Here is a 22466-nt window from a genome sequence, read left to right on the forward strand (position 1 = left end):
TTTTTTTGTTTTCTTTTTTACTAGTTCCACTAGGGGACTTCACTATGCGATTATCCGATCACATTTATAATACACTGCAATACTTCTGTATTGCAGTGTATTATGCCTGTCCGTGCAAAACGGACAAGCATCTGCTAGGTCATGCCAGAGGCATGACCTAGCAGGCATTCACTACAGGCAGACCTGGGGGCCTTTATTAGGCTCCTGGCTACCATCGGAGACACAGACACTCTGCGATTTTATCAGTGGGATGAGAGGGAGCTCCCTTCCTCTCTCCAAAACCACTCAGATGCGGCGCTCGCTATTGATCACCGCATCTGAAGGGTTAAATGGGTGAGATCGATACTAATATCAATCTCACCCGGTCGAGCAGGGACGCCCCCAGCCCTCAGCTACCTCTGGCAGCTGAGAGCAGGGAGATTTGACAGCTCCCTGCTCTGTTTACTTATTCCGCTGCAGCACCGTAGAAAGGGAATTGCATCAGAATAAAGCCCGTTAGTGACTGACGTAAAAACACTATGGAGTGGTCACTAACGGGTTAACCCTTTACCAACATCCGCTGAGGTCGGGTAGGGGAGTATGGAGCGGGCTCACGGGTTAAGCCTGCTCCATAGAACGAGCGTGTCAGCTGTGTGTAACAGCCGACACTTCAGTGTAATGAGCGGAATCCTGCTCGAACGGGATCCCACTTATTTAACCTCTTAGATGCCACGGTCAAAAGCGACCGGGCATCTAAACCGTTAGAAACAGGGGGACGGCCTGTGACGTTGCATCGGCCCCAAGCCGATGGTTGGCATTGCAGCCTGGGGAACTAATAAAGGCCCCCAGGTCTGCCATCTTTGTACGTTTGTCTCTGGCAGGGCTTTATAGGAGACTGTCAGTATCCTCCCAGAGTACAAATCATTAGAGAAAGCTCTGTGCAGACACTACACCAGCATGTAATGCTTTGAGTTTCTTAATCGTGTTTTGTTCCACATTGTGCAGCACTAGAGCATGATTATTATGAGAGGGAGTGCATAGGGTTAAAACATCGCCCTTTTAAGAATTACAAGTGTCACAGAGCTATTGGAACTGTACCAGGTACAGCTGAGTGCTTCTGCATGTTTACATTGCTTCTGTTCCTGCTGAAGTAATCCGTAATAGATTACTAAGGGCAGAAATCCTCAGCAGTGGGCAATCTGATTGACCGCTCATATGTAACTTCCTCAAAAACGAAAGAGAGTGGCACAGAAGCCAGAGATGTAAGAGGGTGAGTCTATATGGGCTCTCTGTGGCTGACACAATGGCACTGGCTAGCACTTGTGAGGGTCTGTGGTTAGTATACTGACTATGCCTGGCATGATGTGGCATGTATGTGGTTAGTTAGTATGCACATGTGCAGATTTATGTGTTCATGAATCTCCCTTTGACAAAATCATGCATATGTCCCTATATAAATTATTATACTAATAATGTGTAAGAATAATAACAGGCAAAAATGCACTTTGGACATTTCTAAGTTAAGTGGCCAACATTAAGGCCTGACGTACACACTAAACGTGTCCACAGGGCTCCATTAGCCTGATGGAGGTCCAAAGTGTTTTCTTTTGTCCTTTGTTGGGCTGGAATACGCTGGTATACCTTTTTTTTTTTTGGGGGGGGATGGAATAATGTAGTAGATTACGCTATTCCATCCTGAGGGATCCTGACCAAAAAAATTTATACCACGCAGTATACTCCCTTTTTTTTTTTAATGGCATCCTATTTGTGACGGATGCCACTGTATACATTAAACATATATCTCAGGGATCTTCCCCAGCCCCGGAGTCCCTGAAAAGAGCATCAGGAAGCGGTCCTACCCTAGGAAGGCCCCAAATGTGGACAGTGATGTCAAGGGTTTCAACTTCGGCGTCCCCAGCCAGAGCATCAAAATGGACAGTGATTTCAGGGGCTCCACAAGTCTTGGAATCCCCGGCCAGAGCGCTCCCGATGCTCTGGCCGAGGACTCCGTAGTTGAAAGTACCTGACATTACTCCTTGCGATGCTTTGGCCGGGGACTCCGGCTTTGTAACTTCTGACAACACTGTCCAAATATGCACAGTGACGTCAGGAGCTACCCCAGGCACACCTCAAGTAGCACTCTGCCAGGAAATTCAGTACACATATCTCTCTGTATGCCTATACAGTGGGATACGTCGCTAGCTTAAGTCGGAGGAACAGTATATGTCGAGATTCCTCCGGACGTATGTTTACGAACCAGGCCTAAGAAAAATTTTACATGATTCATCTGTCATTTTAGGCCACATTCACATGTGGAGTATTTGTGGCTTATCCATCAGCAAAAATCCTCAACAAATCTAGTACAATGCATGTAAGTGTGGTAGAAAACCACACGCCCACACAGTGCAGAAAATAACTGAGAACATGCTGGAGATTTATCTACTCTGACATGGATCAGTTCTGGATTATTTCACCGTGTTTCACTTTGCTGTAAGAGGCGAAATTGACAGAAAATTTGCAGTAAAATCTGCACTGGCCCACACTTTATATCTTTATACATCCAATTACATAGAGGTTATTCTCTAAGGTTTATGTGAAATCAGAGAGAAAAATAATTGTGCCATCCTGTATTGCTTCTCGGGAATATTACCTCCATAAAATGTTGCAGTATGAAGACATTATACAGCGGTACATCAAGTGTATACAGTTCCATAGTTCTGCAGTAGAAGGAGGAAGCTTGAAGTTGAGCAAACGGAGATTGCTCCAGCTGTAATTTCTATTCAATTGTATTTGCGGCCTAAGAGTGTGGCTAAAATTCTCACCAAAAATTGGCCTTTCTAAGGGGCAGGCAAGTCTCGGATGCCGTTTATTTGACAGTAGTGATCAGCACCTTGAGACCCAGAGTACGTACCTCAGTGTCCAGTACTAGCAACACCTTTAAATCTTCCCATGATGCTGAGCATCTGTACAATGTATATATTGAATAAATTGCTCTATTTAATGTACAGTGTCTCTCCAAACAGATATATACTGCTTGTGGCCTACATGCAGCCGATCAGTATACAATGAGACCTCCACAGCACCAGCATTGTAAGTAGTAGACATCACATTTCCCTCTTTTCATTAAAAAAAGGCGATGACTTGGTGAAAACAAATTTTCTGACATGTTGAAATTGTGTAATAATTTGGTGATTTCTGTATGTCTTCGAAATGTCGGCAGGTATGTCTCTTACTATAGGCACTTTATGGCTATCACTCACTGTCAATAGAGAAATATGAAAACATTCCAAAATGACTTCTCTTTTAACGTAGATTAACCCCTTCAGGACTAGCCTGTTTTGGCCTTGAGGGACAGCCCCATTTTTTTCAAATTTGACATTTTATTGATGTTGTCATACTTTTTCTGCTGTATTGATTTTCTGAGCAAAAAAAATAAAAAATTTTATTTCAAATCTGACCTGTTATTTTATGTGATAATAACTTTAGAATGCTTTTACCTATCCAAGCGATTCTGAGATTGTTTTCTTGTGACATATCGCACTTTATGTTTGTGGAAAAATTTGGTCGATTTAAATTCAGTATTTATTTGTGAAAAACACCAGTTTGGAAAAAATTAGCAAAAATTAGCATTTCTCTGAATTTAAAGAGGCTCTGTCACCAGATTTTGCAACCCCTATCTCCTATTGCAGCAGATCGGTGCTGCAATGTAGATAAGAGTAACGTTTTGTTTTTTTTTAAAAACAAGCATTTTTGGCCAAGTTATGACCATTTTTATATTTATGCAAATGAGTCTTTCTAAAGTACAACTGGGTGTGTTTAACATTATGTACAAGTGGGCGTGTATTGTGTATGTACATCTGGGCGTTTTTACTTCTTTTACTAGCTGGGCGTTGTGAATAGAAGTATCATCCACTTTTCTTCACAACGCCCAGCTTCTGGCAGTGCAGACACACAGCGTGTTCTCGAGAGATCACGCTGTGACGTCATTCACTTCCTGCCCCAGGTCCTGCATCGTGTTGGACGAGCGAGGACACATCGGCACCAGAGGCTACAGTTGATTCTGCAGCAGCATCGGCGTTTGCAGGTAAGTCGATGTAGCTACTTACCTGCAAACGCCGATGCTGCTGCAGAATCAAATGTAGCCTCTGGTGCCGATGTGTCCTCGCTCGTCCGACACGATGCAGGACCTGGGGCAGGAAGTGAGTGACGTCACAGCGTGATCTCTCGAGAACACGCTGTGTCTCTGCACTGCCAGAAGCTGGGCGTTGTGAAGAGAAGTGGCTGATGCTTCTATTCACAACGCCCAGCTAGTAAAAGAAGCAAAAACGCCCAGATGTACACACACAATACACGCCCAGTTGTACTTTAACTTTAAACACGCCCAGTTGTACTTTAGAAAGCCTCATTTGCATAAATATAAAAATGGTCATAACTTGGCCAAAAATGCTCGTTTTAAAAAAACCAAAACGTTACTCTTATCTACATTGCAGCGCCGATCTGCTGCAATAGGAGATAGGGGTTGCAAAATCTGGTGACAGAGCCTCTTTAAGCATATACCCTAGTTTAACTGAAAGGCCCTGAGTAGCTACAGAAAAATAGGCCTCCGAAAGGTCTTTAAGATGTGTACGGGGGAGTATCAAGGAATAATTGCAACCTACTTGTGGAAGAAGGCTCCAACAGTGAATGTAAAGGGGTGGAGTTAAGAAAGTGTCTTATCTGCAGGTATTTATAGAAATGAGATTTAGGAACGTTGAAACACTGCTGTAAATATGTAAATGCACACATAGTGTTCGCCAGAAACAAGTCAGCGATGGTAAGGATACCATTGGTGTACCATGTAGACAAATCCAAATTAAGGATCCAGTCACCTAAATATTTCAACGGAACATTCTTAAGAAAACACGAATACATTTTACAGTCCCGAACCCTCTTCGCAAATATCAGACCCATCTGTCTGGTGGTGGGTAAGGCTTCCCTAGGAAGGGACAAACCCAGTGCCAACCCCAACAGCACAGACCTGAGGTCATGTGAAGGCACATAGAAACATTCAATTTGTATCCATTTAACATCCCTTCACAGCTGTCAACGAGGCCGCTAGATAATAATGATAAATATGCAGCACCCCCATTCTCCCCATATAGGTGCTGGTAAGAAGCAAACCCCTAGAAATTCTAGCTTTATTGCCCGCCCATACAAATTTCAATAGGATGGTCTGTATTTCTGATATTAAGGCCTTTGAAATAAACAATGGGAGGGTCCTAAAATAGTACAGAATCTTCGGCAGTAACCACATTCGCACTAAATAAATTCTACCCACCCAAGAAAGAAAAACATCCGACGTCATTTGAATTTTAGCTCTTAAATGCACTAATAGGTCTGCAACGTTAGTGGTGACCACAGCCATAGGATCAGAGGTCAATTTAATCCCCAAATATACTATATGAGTGTTTGCCCAGCCAAAGGGAACTGACAAGGCTAAGATCCACCGTTCATGAGCAGATACATTTAATGGCAACATGGAAGATTTACTGTGGTTAACTTTATTATAAGAAATTCCACTATAGGTGTCAAGGACATCTTTCACCCTCGGGAGGGAGGCAACAGGAGAGGTAAGCATCAATATTACATTGTCCGCGTAAAGTTCACTGTTATGTTCCATCACCCCAATTTGGATACCATATAATGAAGCATCTTGCCGAAGCAGGGATGCCAGCGGTTCCATGACAAGAACAAATATCAAAGGTGATAGCGTGCATCCCTGTCTCGTACCATTCGTCAAACTAAAAGCTTGTGATAATACTCCCGATACCAGTACCTGCGCGGATGGAAACGTATACATAGCCATAATGGCACTATGTATCCAACCCGTCAGTCCAAATTTAGTCAGTGCCCTTGACAGGAATCCCCAATGGACCCTATCAAAGGCCTTTTCGGCATCCAATGATAGAAATATAGCAGGAGTAGACGTAGCATGAGCTGTATGAAGCAAGTTAAGCAACCTCCTTGTACCATGTGTACCTTGCCTCTTTTTAACAAATCCAATTTGATCAGAATCGATCTAGGTTGGCAACAAACCATCAAGTCGGCGAGCCAGAGTTTTAGCAAAAATCTTCAAATCGCAGTTCAGTGAAGATATCGGCCAAAAATTACCCGGAGTAGTTGGTGGTTTACCAGGCTTAGGTAACACCACTATTGTAGCAGTCAACATTTCCTTAGGGAAAGAGCCGCCTTGGACTATACCATTAAAGAGTTTAGTTAAAGGACCTGAGAACAAGTCGCAGAACGTTTTGTAATATTCACACGGCATGCCATCAGGGCCAGGGGCCTTTGAAGATTTTAGTAATTTAATAGCTGTAACCACTTCAGACTCCTGGATTGGAGTATTAAGCCTTTCCCTATCCTGTGACGTTAGACATGGCAATTCTATTTTTCCAAGAAAGGCTTCAATCCCTGCCTCAGTTGGCTCGATAGTTAAGGGATCAGAGGATAATTATACAACTGCTCATAGTATTTTACGAAAGCGTCTGCGTTATCAGAGGGACTATATACCCGTCCCTTCGTGGGATTGTCTGTGTACGCTAACATGGCTCTGGCCAGATGTTTCTTAACTCACCTCATAAGAGTAGCTCCAGCCTTATCCCCAGCCACATAAAAATGTGCTTTCATTTTTTTTAAGGGCTAACTCATACTGATACAACAGAAGTAAATGTAGTTGCCTGTGAAGATCCGCAATTTGTGCAGACACCTGCGATGCAGGATGCAGTTTGTTCAATTGCTCCAAATGTTGTAGTTGAGAAAGGATGGAATGTCTCTTTGCCTCTCTCTTTTTTTTATATGCAGCCAATTTTATAAACTGACCCCGTAGTACTGCTTTATGACAACACCAGATCACAGAGTCAGACACCCCAGGTGTGCTATTAATTTCAAAATAATCTGAAATGGCCATAGATAGGTTTTGTGTGTGTTTAGGCATATTAAGCAAATCCGTATTCATCCGCCAAGGCCTGACATATCTAAAATTAAATTGCTCCGAAATGGTCAAAGTAATACTGTGGGAGTGCGGAAAAAAAGTGTAATCTCTTTCTCCAGGATGTAAATATCACCAGGCATCATGTAAATGTTCCTCCTAAAGTCTATTTATTAATTGAGGTCTCTGTGCCCGTGATACAGAAGAGCAACCCAAGTGTGCAAAAAACTGTATTTTAAAGTCCCCGCACATTATTAAGGAGCCCAATTTCAATCTATTCACTACCTTTAAAAGCTTATTAAAGAAGGCAATTTGTCTAGTATTAGGAGCATAGGCACCCACCAAGATGTACACCTTATTATTGATACAACACACTAAAATTAAATATCTCCCTAAGGGATCTGAATAAGTATGAGTAACCTGGAAAGCCAAAATATCTCTGACTGCGATCAAGATGCCACCCTTCTTATGATCTCCACAAGCTAAGAATACACAGGGAAACGTTTTGTGGGAGCATTTAGGCATACTATCCTTTTTAAAATGGGTCTCCTGAGCACAGAAAATATCGCAGCCAGAGTGTAATGCCTCCCTCCACATACTAGAGCGCTTGAATTAACTATTTAGACCATGAGCATTCAGCAATAAGAATTTCAGTACCATAATGCAGTGGTAAGGAGAAACCTAATGACCCATCACACATTCCAACTTCAAAGCTCCCAAAGATGTATAGAATAATATGGCAGATCCCCAACTCCTTAGCATAAATCCATTTGCAAAAATAAATAAAATCAATAAACATAGAAAATAAAACAAAACATTACCAAGTCTTAGAAACGTGGACTAAAGAGGCAAGTACAGGAAATTGACCTGATAATTAGCAGAGTATCAAATAATGCAATACCTAACTTGCAAGACAAAATATACATGAGGGGGTTAACGTATTAAAAGACCCAGAAAACAAGTGTGCAGATCAGTTAGGGACAAATGAAATAAGCATTGTCTATTTAAGGAAGTCCGCAAAGAGGTCTTTCAATGGCAGAAACATATCAACCAAGAGGTTTTAACAGGATAGTGTCCATATTAAAAGAGAACCAAAATGATTGCCAGGTCAAAAATAAAATAAGGTAGAGAGTGCACACCATCAATTCTTTGCAACAGACTGCCCTTCCTCCAACAGCTTGTCAGGGACAACAGTGCCACAGTCGACCTCTATATGATTCCCAGAGGCAGAAGGAGACCGCTTCCATTTAGTTACCATTTTTCGTGCACACAAAGGAGAGGTAAACACATGTGGAACTCCATCTTTATGAACGATCAGCTTCACCGGGAATCCCCAACAGTAAGGAATATGGCTTGTAAGGCTCTAGTGGAATCAGCAAACTCCCTCCGTTTTGCCAAGGTAACTGCAGACAAATCCGCGTAGACAGAAACATCCCTATAGCTCTCAGATATAGATGGCAGATGCTTAAAACACTTAAGAAAAGCGAAAAAGTGAAACCTAGTAATTATGTCCCTAGGGACCAAAGATGCCACTGATTTCGGTTTAGGTAACCAATGCGTGCGGTCCAGAACCTTCTCCACATTGGACAGGTCAGGTAAGGGAGCAACAGCCATGTCTGCCACATATGAATAGAGATGCTCATTAGTGATGGACTCCGGAATACCTCTCAAACGGACGTTGTTCCTGCGGTAGCGTTCTTCAGCATCCGCCATCTTGAGAGCTTGTCTTTCGATCTCTTCCTCCAAACCACTGCCCAAATCGATGAGATCATTGTGGGAGCCTGTAAGTTCCGCCATTTTAATTTCAAGGTGATTTGTGCGGTCACTTATACCTTGAATATCCTCCTGCAGTGTGGTCAGCATATGTTGAAAGTCCTTCTGCAATAACCGACGGAGGGAGGTGAGCATGCGAGCTATGGCATCCTCAGTCAACAAAGTCTGCGAGGATATAGGCTGCCGAGCTCCAGGAAACTCTCTGCTGCTATCGCTCTGCGTGGGAGAGGAGGCCACTGTGTGCGGTGTAGGCCTCGGGCTATGTTGATCCATGGAAGTCTCAGGGGGTTGAAAAAACTCAGTCAACTTCTTTGGTTCTTTCCCCTTATTCGTCCTCCCCATGATGAGGCAGATTATGAAGGTAGATATATGCTTTTAGCAGCTATGTCCCACTTTCTGAATGGAGCTCCTTCAAATTGCAACTGGCGCCATCAACCGCTAAGCCACGCCCACTGTCACATTGGGTTTGTGGACCCACTGGGCCGTACCTCCTTAACAGTATGTTTAATTTTTACAAGGAATAAAGGAGAAAAAGAACCTCAACATTTATAAAGCAATTTCTCCTGATTACGGCAATACCCCATATGTAGTAATAAACGGCTGTTTGGACCCATAGCAGGACTCAGAAGGGAAGGAGCGCTATTTGGCTTTTGGAGCTTTAAATTGATCTGAAATGGTTTTCAGATGCCATGTCGCATTTGCAAAGCCTCGAGGGACCAAAACAGTGGAAACACCCCAAAAGTGACCACATTTGGGAAACTACGCCCCAGGAATCTTTAATCTTTCCAGGGTGTATAGTGAGCATTTGGAGCCCCATAGGTCTTTTGCAGTATTTATTAGAATTAGGTCATGAAAATAAATATCAACATTTTTTCCACAAAAATGTTGTATTTTTTTATTTTCACAAAGGATAAAGGAGGAAAAAGCACCTGTAAAAGGGCTATATACATATAAATATAATATAATATATATATATATATGCTTACTTTCTTACTACACACTCATCCACGTGTGTACAAGGGCTGGTATAATAGCTGGGTTTCACCTACTTGGTCGCCCACTATTACTACCGCCTTTATAATCAGGGTCACTAGGGTTATGCCTAGTTCCCCTACCTTTTCCTTATACTAACGTCGATCTAATTGCTTTAGCGGCTACTCAAGGGAATAAGACCGTACAATAAATACAATTGTATAGTAAATAAAGGGTAATATTTATTACTAACAATAATCACACTTGCATATAAAATACACCAAACTAAACAGAACACATTAACCGATCACCGTATAGTATCAGTATACCCCAATACACATAACACGTTAATATATATTGAGTATACTCACACTATACGTAGTACAGTATAAACACGGTATCCTATGTTATGCCTCCACCCACATACCTAAACATACACATGAATAGGGACAAATCTATATATATCTACACTCACATGTATATAGATATAAATGTATAAAACACTTCCCTTTACAGCACCAAAACGCTTGTAAAGCAATTTCTCCCTAGTATGGCAATACCCCATATGTGGTCATAAATGTTTTTTTTCATTAGAAATTAATTAACCCTTTCAGGACTGATCCATTTTTTGCTTTTCCATTTTAGTTTTTCCCTCTCGCGTTCCAAGAGCCATAACTTTTTTTATTTTTCCATTAATAGAGCGGTGTGAGAGCTTATTTCTTGCGGGAGGAGTTGTAGTTTCTAATGACCCCATTCCGAGAGGCATAATTTTTTTATTTTTTGGTCGGTTGAGCAGTGTGAGGGCTTATTCTTTGCGGGATGAGCTTTAGTTTTTATTGGTACCAGTTTTTTGGAGCATAGACTTCACTTTTTATTAATTTTATTTAAAAAAAAGCTAAGTTGACATAAAAACTGCGATTTTGGCGTTTTTAAATACTTTATTTTTTACGGCGTTCACTGTGCGCGTTAAATAATGGTATATTGTAATAGTTCAGACTTTTACGGACGCAGCGATACCAATTTTGTTAATATTTTTTTTTTGGACATTAAATATATATATTTTTTTTCACTAATAATAACTTTCTTAACTTTTTTTTTTTGACACATTTTTAGTCCCTGTAGGGGACTTGAACCAGTGATCATTAGATCGCTGGTACAATACACTGCAATTACAGCAGTGTTTTTTATTTAGAAAAACGATCACTTTTGACAGAGTTATGACCTATTTTAGTTTTATGCTAATGAGATTACGCTTGCCTTGCTGTAAATACCACACAGACGCTACAGAAGTGTCCGGATTCTGAATACACATTATGTCCTGGCTGGAGGTAATGTATATTCACTTGAGTAACGTTATAGTGTGTTTATGTGGCTGCACATAGCGATATAGCTATATTGCTATGCGCTTTGTAAATGAATGGGGAGAAGTGTATGACGCTGATTGGTCAGCGTCATACACTTCTCTCCACAATGCCCACTTGGTCAAAAAGTAAAACACGCCCAGTTGTCCATTAAGAAACTCATTAGCATAAAGCTAAAATAGGCCATAACTCCGTCAAAAATTATTGTTTTTCTAAATAAAAAACACTGCTGTAATCTACATTACAGCGCCGATCACATCATGTACAAGATAGGCCACTTATAATGCGGGGGCATATTTAATCTGTGCGGTGTACATCAGGGCATAATAAGAAGGTATAATAATGTGGTAAATAAAAAATAATTCATAGATATGTGGCTGGTGTCGCACGGATAACTGGTGCCTGATCTTATCCGCTTTTGGAACGCTCTGCACAATTTGTGTCGCTATATCCTGGGAGTCAGAACTTTTTTATTTTTTCGCCAATGGAGCTGTGTAAGGGCTTATTTGTTGCAGGACAATCTGCAGTTTTCATTGGTAGAATTTTGGGGTACATGCGATTTTTTTTTTTTTTTTTTTTTTTTTAGAACTTTTTATTCAATTTTTTGGCAAGCAAGGTGACAAAAAAACCTAAATTCTGACAATGTTTTTCTATTCTTTTTTTTTTTTTTACAGTATTTACCGTGCGCTTTAAATGACACTTTACTTTATTCGCCGGGTCGATACGATTATGAAAATACCATATACATATAGTTTTTTCATGTTTTGTAGCGTTTGCTCAATAAAATCACTTTTTTCTAAAAATTATTTATTTTTTGTGTCCCCATATTCTGAGAGCCATAACTTTTTTTTATTTTTCAGTAAAATAAGTGTAAGGGCTTGTTTTTTGCGGGACGGGTTGTAATTTTTATTGGTACTATTTTGGGGTATATGCGACTTTTTGATCATTTTTTATTCTATATTTTGGAGGGGTGGTGACCAAAAAAATAGTGATTCTGGCAATGTTCTTTACTTATTTGTTTTGCGGTGTTCACCGTGCAGGAAAGATAACATTATAGTTCTATAGTTTGGGTCGTTACGAACGCGGTGATACCAAATATGTGTACTTTTTTTTTTTAACGTGTTCAGCTTTTTTCCTATAATAAAATTCTTATTATAGGGGGGAAAAGCACTTTTTGTTTTTGTAACTTCTAACTTTTATTTTTACACCTTTTTATAAAACGTTTTAGTTTTTTTCGTCCCACTAGGCGACTTGAAGACCTGCAGCTCTGATAGCTGCTATAATACATTACACTACCTATGTAGTGTAATGTATTATAACTGTCAGCGTGATGCTGTGAGTCACACTGACAGGAAGCCTATGAGGACCAGCCTCCGGCTGGTTCTCATAGACTTCCGTGCATGGCAGACCCAGAGGCCATTGTATGGCCTCCGGTTGCCACGACAACCAACGCTAAAACCCGCAATCGATCCCTGGAAAAGTTTGTTGCTACAACAAACTTTCCCTGCGATGTCACATGATCGGGAACCAATCAGGTCACGATCATGTCTCTGAGGACCAGAGGCGGGTATTAACAGCGCGATCCGGGTTTCAGCGCTACTCTGAGACACCCGATCGCTCCATCAACACTCACCGTGAATTCAAGTCGGTGTTGCACAGGGCCCAGCAAGCACCGACTTGAATTTACTGTGAGCAGTTGGGAACCGGTTAAGCAGGGTTGGACTGCCCCACCACAGTATCTAGGGTTCCTTCAGTGGGCCAAGACTTTGACACAATAATGAGCCTTAAATTCCATCTGAAAGCAACCCCATTTGGAGTTTACTTTGGAGCCATTCACTTGGTAATATATTCTATTTCTTATGAGTTGGTTCATTAATAACCTATTAGACCTCATTGATGATACAGTAAGTCCTGTGAGTGCAATGATAACAACAAAGATTATGATGCAATTTAAAGTGGATATACACCTGTTCTGATGTGTATAAAGGCCAGTTAAAGAGAACCGTTCACCTGCCCATACATGTACAGCTGAGTGCAGCATGCAATAGGCTGGGCTGTACAAACCCTGGGGAACTTAAAAAAAAAAAGAAATTCCCTACCTTTCTCCGTTATTTTGATATCGGTGCCGTTAGATGTCAATGGGGCGTGTAATTTTCAAGAGGGTGTGTAACATCGCTGTGACACTGTCCAATCAGCTACGGACTGTGCTACAGCAAGAGCTGGAGAGAGGAGAGTGTGTGAGCAGGCGCACACGCAGCTCGGAGCTCTCACTCTAGCTCATGGCAGACAAGCTGAACAAGACTGTGTGTGTGATCTCTCGCGAGAGATCACAAGATCTTGTCCTTGTATGCTGGGAGCTGAAGAGTGAGAGTGCACGCGCGCATGTGTGCACAGTTTCAATGCCGCTGCCCTAATATACTCCTGCTGCCATGGAACAGAAGAAGAAGAATTCACATTCTACTTCTCCTCTTCTGTTCCGTGGCGGTGCCGGAGCTGCGCGTGCGCACACGCTCTCCTCTCTCCAGCTCTTGCTGTGACACAGTCCGTAGCTGATTGGACAGTGTAACAGCTATGTTACACGACCCATTGCCAATTACACGCCCCATTGACAGTTCAAAGGGTTATTTAAATATTGGGCACCAAACATAACGGCACTAATATATAAATAACGCAGGAAGATAGGAAAAAAATCTAAAGTTCCCCAGGGTTTGTACAGCCATGCCCATTACATGCTGCACTTGTATGGGCAGGTGAAAGGTTCTCTTTAAGAAAGGAGAGAACAAATAGGCACTATATAGGGTGAGTACGTCAGGATAGCATTCGCTTTCTCTATTAGGTATAGTAAAAGGAGGCTCACCTTTAGGGGATGTGCATGGATAGGCAGAACACTATTGCGGAGCCAGTTGGTTAGGAAGGATCCTGCCGATGCGGTAATCCCTAGGGCGTTAGGTGCCAACCTCGCGGGGAGTAAATGCAGGTAGATAAAAACAATGGGAACCAGGTGGGATCCACTGTGAAAAAAATGACACTATCCAGGCGCAATACTTCCACGAGTCCAACACGTTTTTGGAAAAAATATATAATTTATTGTCTAAAACAATAGATCATAATAAAATGTACATAAAAAAAGAGTCTCTTCAGGTACAATGCATTTTGGGGAAACAGAACCCCTTTATTAAGTAAACATGAGACAATGAAATATCTGTATAGATGCAGCCTACAGAATAAATTCTGCTGGTGGGCCCAAGGGAGCCCGGCCTAAAACTGAGATTATTTTTGTAAAATGGTGTCGAAAGGGGTACATTTACTTTTAGTTAGTAGTTAAGATGGGCTTTTTTTTGCCAATAGAAATAGTTGTAATATTATGCCAATATTCCTCTGTTTAAACTTACCAGTTATAGCTATTCTTGCCCAATAAATCTACTTTCTATCTATCCTGTGTTCCCTGGCCATCAAGATCTGTGGGCGGACATAAAGCATATGCCTATGCGATCACAACATTCCTTCGCAGACATGTCATTGAAAGTGTAAGAAACATTAGAACTGTAAACTCCACCAGGTATTTCTGAGAATGATACTGCAGTACTGAAAGCTGTGACTGGGAATGAGACAATCCGATAACAATCACCTGTGCAGGGGGAGCACTAAGGCCACAGTCAAAGGTGAGAATCCACACTGAAAATTCTTAACTAAGTACAGTACACTGTAATTGAATGGGGTTTAAACCCATTAGCATGCTGCAGCAAAAGTCTGTGGACTTTGGGTCAGCAAGCATAGTCAAAAAATGTGCTGTTTATATATATATATATATATATATATATATATGAATAAAGAAAGTCTTGCAGCGCTCCAATAAGAAAAATCGTGAAGTTTATTCAGTCCACATCAAGCAAAGGTGCAACGTTTCTGTCCTACAATAGGACCTTTCTCAATGCTTTCTCAAGCATTGAGAAAGGTCCTATTGTAGGACAGAAAAGTTGCACCTTTGCTTGATGTGGACTGAATAAACTTCACGATTTTTCTTATTGGAGTGCTGCAAGACTTTCTTTATTCATATCTGTACTTAGTCCAAGGATCGGGACTACCTGCTGGGCACCCAGATACATATACATTTCCTTCCTGAATTGAGTGCTGCTGTTTTTCTTCGTTGTGTGTGCGTGCATATGTGTATATATATATATATATATATATATATATATATATATATATATATATATACTTGTATCTTTGTTGTCTGTGGTGTTTTTTTTCGATACAGCATACTCTGGGTGTGGCTTTTTTAATGGTGTTTTGCTCCATACACTTAATTTAGTAGTTTTTTTTAGTCTCATGTCCTTTACATTCCCTTCTTCTGATTAAAAAACAAAACAAAGTCACAAATCTAAAGACATTTCTGGTGCAACTCCCTATACAGAGAGCAGGAAGAACTGCTTTGTTTGTTTTGTTTAAGCTACCTGCATATTTCTGTAAAGAGGAGAATTGTAAGATTAACCCCTTAGTGACATCCGATGTGCAGTTACATTGGATGTGCACTACCCCAGGATAGCTAGGGGGTTCGAGAGCTGAGCCCGCTAATACGCTGCGGGTGCCGCTTGTTTCAAACAACATTTGCCTGCAATGGCTGGGATCGGAAATAACTCAGATCCCAGCCGTTTAACCCCTCAGATGTCGCGGTCAACATCGATATTGCCGATCAGTTACCATGGCTTAAAGGCCTCCAGGTCTGCCATCAGTGCCCTACTAAGGCATTTGTTTGGTTAGGATAGATCTCTTGTAACACACAGGGGGAGTAACTATATCATGATTTTCCTGAGCAACAGGATTGTGTAAACACACAAGCCAAAAAATTACTCCCAATAACTGTGTGGAAATAATTTTATAAAAACAAAAAAAACAATTGTAAGTTAAAAAGTGTTCATGGACTGCCACTTATTGAATTATTGCTATATTTACGGTATTGGTAATAGGGTAACAGAGGATAAATATTTCAAGTAATCCCCTATACATACAGAGTTTCACTCTCCAAAAGGATTTGATAAGTTGCTAGATAGTGAATGGAGGCATTCCTCCCATCCCATTTATACCATAGACTGATACAGAGGTGCAATTATTTTAAATATTGCCCTATAATTGCAGAGCTTGAGTTACCTCAGAGGTTAAAAAATTGCTAGTTTAAGAATGGAGGCATTCCTCCCATTAAGGGCAGATTCACACGAACGTTGCGTTTTTGCGCGCGCAAACAACGCAGCGTTTTGCGAGCGCAAAAACCATTTGACAGCTGCGTGTGTCATGCGTGTCTGATGCGCGGCTGCATGATTTTCGCGCAGCCGGCATCATAGAGATGAGGCTTGTCAACGCCCGTCACTGTCCAAGGTGCTGAAAGAGCTAAATCTTTCAGCACCCTCGACAGTGAATGCCGAACACAACAGCGAAAAACCTGTAAAAAAAAAAGATAAAGTTCCTACTTACCGAGAACTTCCCGGCCGTTGCCTTGGTGACGCGTCCTTGGTGACGCGTCCTTGGTGACGCGCCTCTCTTGACATCGGGCCCCACCTCCCTGGATGACGCAGCAGTCCAAGTGACCGCTGCAGCCTGTGATTGGCTGCAGCCTGTGCTTGGCCTGTGATTGGCTGGAGCTGTCACTTGAACTGAAGTGTCATCCCGGGAGGTCGGACTGCAGGAAGGAGACAGGAGTAATCGGTAAGTTAGAACTTCGTTTTTTTTTTACAGGTTAATGTATTTTGGGATCGCAAGTCACTGTCCATGGTGCTGAAACAGTTTAACTCTTTCAGCACCATGGACAGTGACTATCTCCTGACGTCGCGTACCGATAATTTTTTTGCCGGGATCGGCCAAAACGAGTTTGGCCGAACCCGGTGAAGTTCGGTACGCTTGTCCGGCTTCGCTCATCGCAAAGACACTCCGTTTGGATGTTCGGAAACAGAAAAGCACGTGGTGCTTTTCGGTTTTCATTCATCCTTTTCACTGCTGTTGCGCGAATCACGCTCGTCCCACGGAAGTGCTTCCGTGTGGTGCGCGTGATTTTCACGCACCCATTGACTTCAATGGGTGCGTGATGCGCGAAATACGCAGAGTTATTGAACCTGTCGCGCTTTTTGCGCAGCAGACAAACGCTGCGCAAAAAGCACGGACTGTCTGTACTGCCCCATAGACTTGTATTGGTCCATGCGTGCCGCGTGAAAACCACGCGGCCCGCACGGACCGAATACACGCTCGTGTGAATCCCCCCTAATACTGATATAAGTGAGCTATTCTAAATGTTGTCCTATAGTTACAATGTTCAAACTCCTGAGGGTTAATGAGTTACTAACTAAAGAATGGAGGCATTCCTCCCATTAACACAGCAAGCTGAGCTCAACCCTCGCTTCTCTCTGTACCCTAATAAGTACCTACAGTGGCGTAACTACCGCGGTAGCAGCAGTAGCGGCTGCTACGGGGCCCGGGGCTTGAGGGGGCCCGGTGGCGCCGCTAGCAGCCGTTATGGCTACTACAGCGGTAGCGTCGCTACTGTGGGGCCCGCGACACCGAGCCTTACACAGGCCCTCTCATGCCTGTAGGTGTCGCTAGCACCGGAGGGGGCCCCAGTGCTAGCGGCAGCCAAATACATGTATTAGCACTGAATGGCCGGGCATGTTCCGTGCCTGACCATCCAGTGCCTTACAATGACACTGATTGGCTAGCGGCGCGATGACATCATCGCGCCGCTTCCATGCTTGGAAGGTGCTGATTGGCGGGGCAAGTCATTTTGCCCCGCCAATCAGCGTCATTGGAGGACGCTCGTTCAGCTCCTGCAGACATGCTCAGAAGAGAGCATGTCTGCATCGCCAGTGAACAGCGTGGGAACCGGAGAATGTGAGTATGTCAAGTTTTTGTTTTTTTTCCCTCATAAAAATGTGAATGGCATTATCTATAGTGGGGGGGGGGGTCATCTTTATGTGGGCTATTATATATAGGGGGTCTATGTGTGGGGCAGTAGCTACAGGGGGGGTCTAGATGTGGGGGTGTGGGCCATTATATACAGGGGGCTCTATACGTGGGCCATTATATACAGGGGGCTCTATATGTTGGCCACTATATACAGGGGGGGTCCATATGTGGGCCACTATATACAGGGGGGTCTATATGTGGGCCACTATATACAGGGGGGTCTATATGTGTTACACTATATACAGGGGTGGGTTACCTGTGGGGCACTAGCAACAGGGTGGCTATATGTAGTGCACAGTCTACAGGGGTGGGCTATATGTGGGACACTATATACAGGGGGAGCTATATGTGAGACACTATATACAGAGGTGGGCTATACGTGGAGCACTAACTATAGGGGAAGCTATATGTAGGGCAGCACGGTGGCTCAGTGGTTAGCACTATTGCCTTGCAGCTCTGGAGTCCATATGTGGGCACTATCTACAGGGGCTTCTATGTAGGTCACTATCTACAGGGGGCATGTTGTGTGTTTGTGACAGTTATATTTAGATGTGTTGAGAATTTTAACTTTGTTTATAGGTGCAGAAATGTTTTAATAGTGAGAAGCTGAAGACATCTAAACGGAAAACTGCAGAAATGGGTCATGGCCGGGAGAAATCCATCATAGATGTCTGAACCGGAGGGAGAAGAAAAGAACTAGAATCTGAGACGTCACCGGTGAGTTACTTAATGTAAATGTTTATTCTGCCTCTAATCAGTAATGTAGTCACTGTATGATCTGCAGCGAGATGATGGTGATAGGATTTTTTTTGTGAAACCGCATCTCCCAGCATATCCTTACCATTGTTCCGGCCATGCTGGGAGCTGTAGTTTTACGCCGTACAAACCTATACGAAGTGGCGTAACTACCGCTATAGCAGCCGTAGCGACTTCTACAGGGCCTGCAGCATGAGGGGGCCCGTGCCACCCGCCGGCACGGCCCCCTCCCATGGCCGCAGGCTCCGCTAGCAGCCGCTATGGCTGCTACAGCGCGACGCCACTGAAGGGGTTGTTCCTACATAAAGACATGTATCCCCTATCCACAGGATAGGGGATACATGTGTGATCGCTGGCAGCGATGAGGAGAACGGGGGACCGAAAGTCCCCCCTAAGTTCTCCATGACAAACCTTGGACTTCCGGGGTCTGTGTCGGCAGCTCCATAGAAATGAATGGAGCGCCGGTTGCGCTTGTGCGCATGCGTGACTAGCGCTCCTTTCATTTTTATTGAACTGCGCAGACGCCGGAAGTCCGAGGTTAGTCATGGAGAACTTCGGGGGACTTTCGGTCCCCCGTTCTCCTTATCACTGCCAGCGATCACACATGTATCCCCTATCCTGTGGATAGGGGATGCATGTTTTTTGTAGGACAAACTATAGGACGTTTTTTTTGGGGGGGGGGGGGGCTATATGGCGTTATCTACAGAGGGGTTCTGTATGGCGTTATCTACAGGGGGGGCTGTATGGCGTTCTCTACAGGGGGGACTGTATGGCGTTATCTACAGGGGGGACTGTATGGCGTTATCTACAGGGGGGGCTGTATGGCGTTCTCTACAGGGGGGACTGTATGGCGTTATCTACAGGGGGGCTGTATGCCGTTATCTGCAGGGGGCTGTGTATGGTGCTATCTATAGGGGGCGCTATGTGGTGGAATCTATAGGGAGGCACTATCTACAAGGGGGGGGTTGTGTGATACCCAGCAGAGGGGGGGCCCCAGTCAAAAGTTTGCTATGGGGCCCAGTCTTTCCTAGTTACGCCCCTGAGTACCTATGAATTGTCTATTGGCTAGTCTACATGGATTTGAGAATCCCTAATCAGCCTCCCTATATGTTTCACCACTTATAGTGGCGTCTTCAGGGGAAATGGCTGTTTGCATGCACCCGCGGATACAATGGCGTCTCTTTCAAAAGCTTCCCCACCATGCTAAATGCTGCATCAATAGACAAACATCTGACCAATCAGAACGGTCATAACCACTTTAGTGAATGTCTTTAACTTCCCTATTGGCCACCGCATACGAGAGCGGTGTCTACCTCACTCCTAACAGGCGGATGTGACTGCAGGAGAGAGGAGGGATTGGACAGGGTAGTGGCACGTCACTACGTTGCAATATCCAAATGGAGATATGGGCAGCACAGTAGAACAACATCCTCCAGGGTAACGAAGTTCAAGCCTCCAGGAATCCGACTTATAAATCCCCAGGTTTAAACAAAAAATAGAAATAGAAGCAGCACTCCAATAGTCGTATCAAAAAGGATTTATTCAACCATCAGTGCATCGTTTCAGCTGCTCAATGCAGGGATTGACCAAGGCTGCATTGAGCAGCTGAAACATTGCATGGGTGAATAAATCCTTTTTGATGCGACTATTGGAGTGCTGCTTCTATTTCTATTTTTTAACACTAGGTTGTAATACACGCTGCTAGGCTAGGAGGAAGGGCAACGACGCCTCACCTAGATACTGGATGCGTCGGTACCATACATGAGAAGGCGTAAATAACGAATGACGTATCTATTCGGAGAGCTCATCATTGGCTTGTAAGGCTGCATGATAAAGCATATAGTAAGCAATTGTCTTATGGCAGAGGGAACAAGCAATCATAATAAAAAAACGCTAATGTTATCATTGTCCTGAATTAATCAGACACATTATAAAAATTCAAGACCTCAATAATTCACCAGAAATTGAGTTTATTTGTTTAATTGTGAGCTCATTTTAATATTTCAATTGTATCCCTCATACTATCTATTATTTTTACCCCAACCAGATATACTCATGCAAATATTAAGTACTCATTCATATAATACAATGCAATACATAAGTGTTGCTTGAATGATCTGACGATCGCATGGTAAAGTCCCCTAGGGCAACTAAAAACAAAGTTAAACATTTTTTATAAAAAAATGTCAAATAACAAAGTTTAAAAAAAAACAAAACCTTTTTCCCTTTTTCATAACAAATTACGTAAACAATAAAAAAAGAAACATAATCGTATCGCCGCGTCCATAAAGTTTGAACTAGTAAAGTATTACATTATTGAACTCGCTGGGTGAACACTATAGGAAATTGTTTTTATTACAATGCAAGCATTCTCCCCAAAAAATGGAATAAAAAGTTATCAAAAAGTCTTATGTACCCTAAAATATACCAATACCAACCAAAACTACAGCTCGCCCATAAAAACAAAACCACCCTCGACGGAAAAGTAAAAAAGTTATGGCTCTCCGAATATGGCAACATAAAATAAATTTATTTTTTAACAATTATTTTTTTCCTAGTAAACATCTTGAAATAAACTATATAAATAGTTAGCAATGTAATCATATTGACCCCCAGAATAAAGTTAACATGTTGTTTTTACTGCACGGTGAACAGTGTTAAAACGAAACACAAAGAACAATGGAGGAATGTTTTTTTCCCATTTCACCCCACAAAGAATTTGGTTTTAGTTTCCCAGTACATTAAATAGTATTATTAAAAACTACAACTCATCCCACAGAAAAAGCCCTCATACGGCTATGTTGATGGACAAATAAAAAAGTTATGGCTCTTGAAATGCAAAAATGGAAAAACTAAAATGAAAAAACTGACAGTGTCTCAAGGGGTTAAGAGAATGAGAACACAATGAACTTCCAGAAAACTTTCATGGTTGACTTTTGTGTATAAGTTAGTGCACAGTGTTCAGCAGGAATTACCTAATGAACAAGAAAAAACAAAGGAAGGGAGAAGTAAGTTCTTACTTTAACCCCTTCCCAACATCCGCCGTATATATACGGCGCACTTTGGGTGGGGGAGTATGGAGCGAGTGTGTCGGTTGTGTGTTACAGCTGACACTTAAGGGTAACGAGTGGGATCCCGCTCGTTTAAACCGTTAAATGTTGCGGTCAATAGCAACCGTGGCACTTAAATTACTAGAAACAGTTGGGCGGCCCCCTGTAACGTTCCAACGGCCCGCGACACAATCAGGGGGCGCCGTTAGTCGGCATGGCAGCCTGGGGGCCTGATCAAGGTCCCCAGGTCCGCCATCTTTGTATGAGGCAGGGCTTTGTAGGAGAATGTGTCAGTATCACGATATACTGCACTACATTAGTAGTCCAATATATCATGCAAGCGATCCAATGATCAGTGATTCAATTACCTTAGTGGAACAAGTAAAAAAAAAAGTGAAAAACATTAAAATAAAGTTTTTTTTTTAATAAATACAATTTTTTAAAAGTTAAAAAAAAAACTTTTCCCATTTTCCCTCAAGCACAAAGAAAAAAAAATTAAAATGAACATAACTGGTATCGACGCATCCGTAAAAGTCCGAACTATAACAATATATCATTATTTAGTACGCACAGTGAACGCCGTAAAAAATTATAACTGCCAGAATCTCAGTTTTTTAGGTCACTTCATCTCCCACAAAAAATTAAATAAAAAATGATTAA

The 22466-nt window shown here is 42.4% G+C and overlaps 1 protein-coding gene across 1 annotated transcript in view; it reads left to right on the plus strand.

Annotated features, from left to right (window-relative positions):
* Positions 1-1162: 1162 nt before the first annotated feature.
* LOC142660342 (synaptotagmin-2-like) overlaps positions 1163-22466 on the plus strand; it is an 83154-nt gene continuing 61850 nt past the window's right edge. The window contains exons 1-2 of the mRNA XM_075836943.1: positions 1163-1249; positions 3003-3069. The gene's annotated coding sequence lies outside the window, so the exon portion shown is untranslated. The remainder of the gene's footprint in view (positions 1250-3002; positions 3070-22466) is intronic.

Source organism: Rhinoderma darwinii, chromosome 9 (genome assembly GCF_050947455.1).
Source record: "Rhinoderma darwinii isolate aRhiDar2 chromosome 9, aRhiDar2.hap1, whole genome shotgun sequence".
Taxonomy (NCBI): Eukaryota; Metazoa; Chordata; class Amphibia; order Anura; family Rhinodermatidae; genus Rhinoderma; species Rhinoderma darwinii.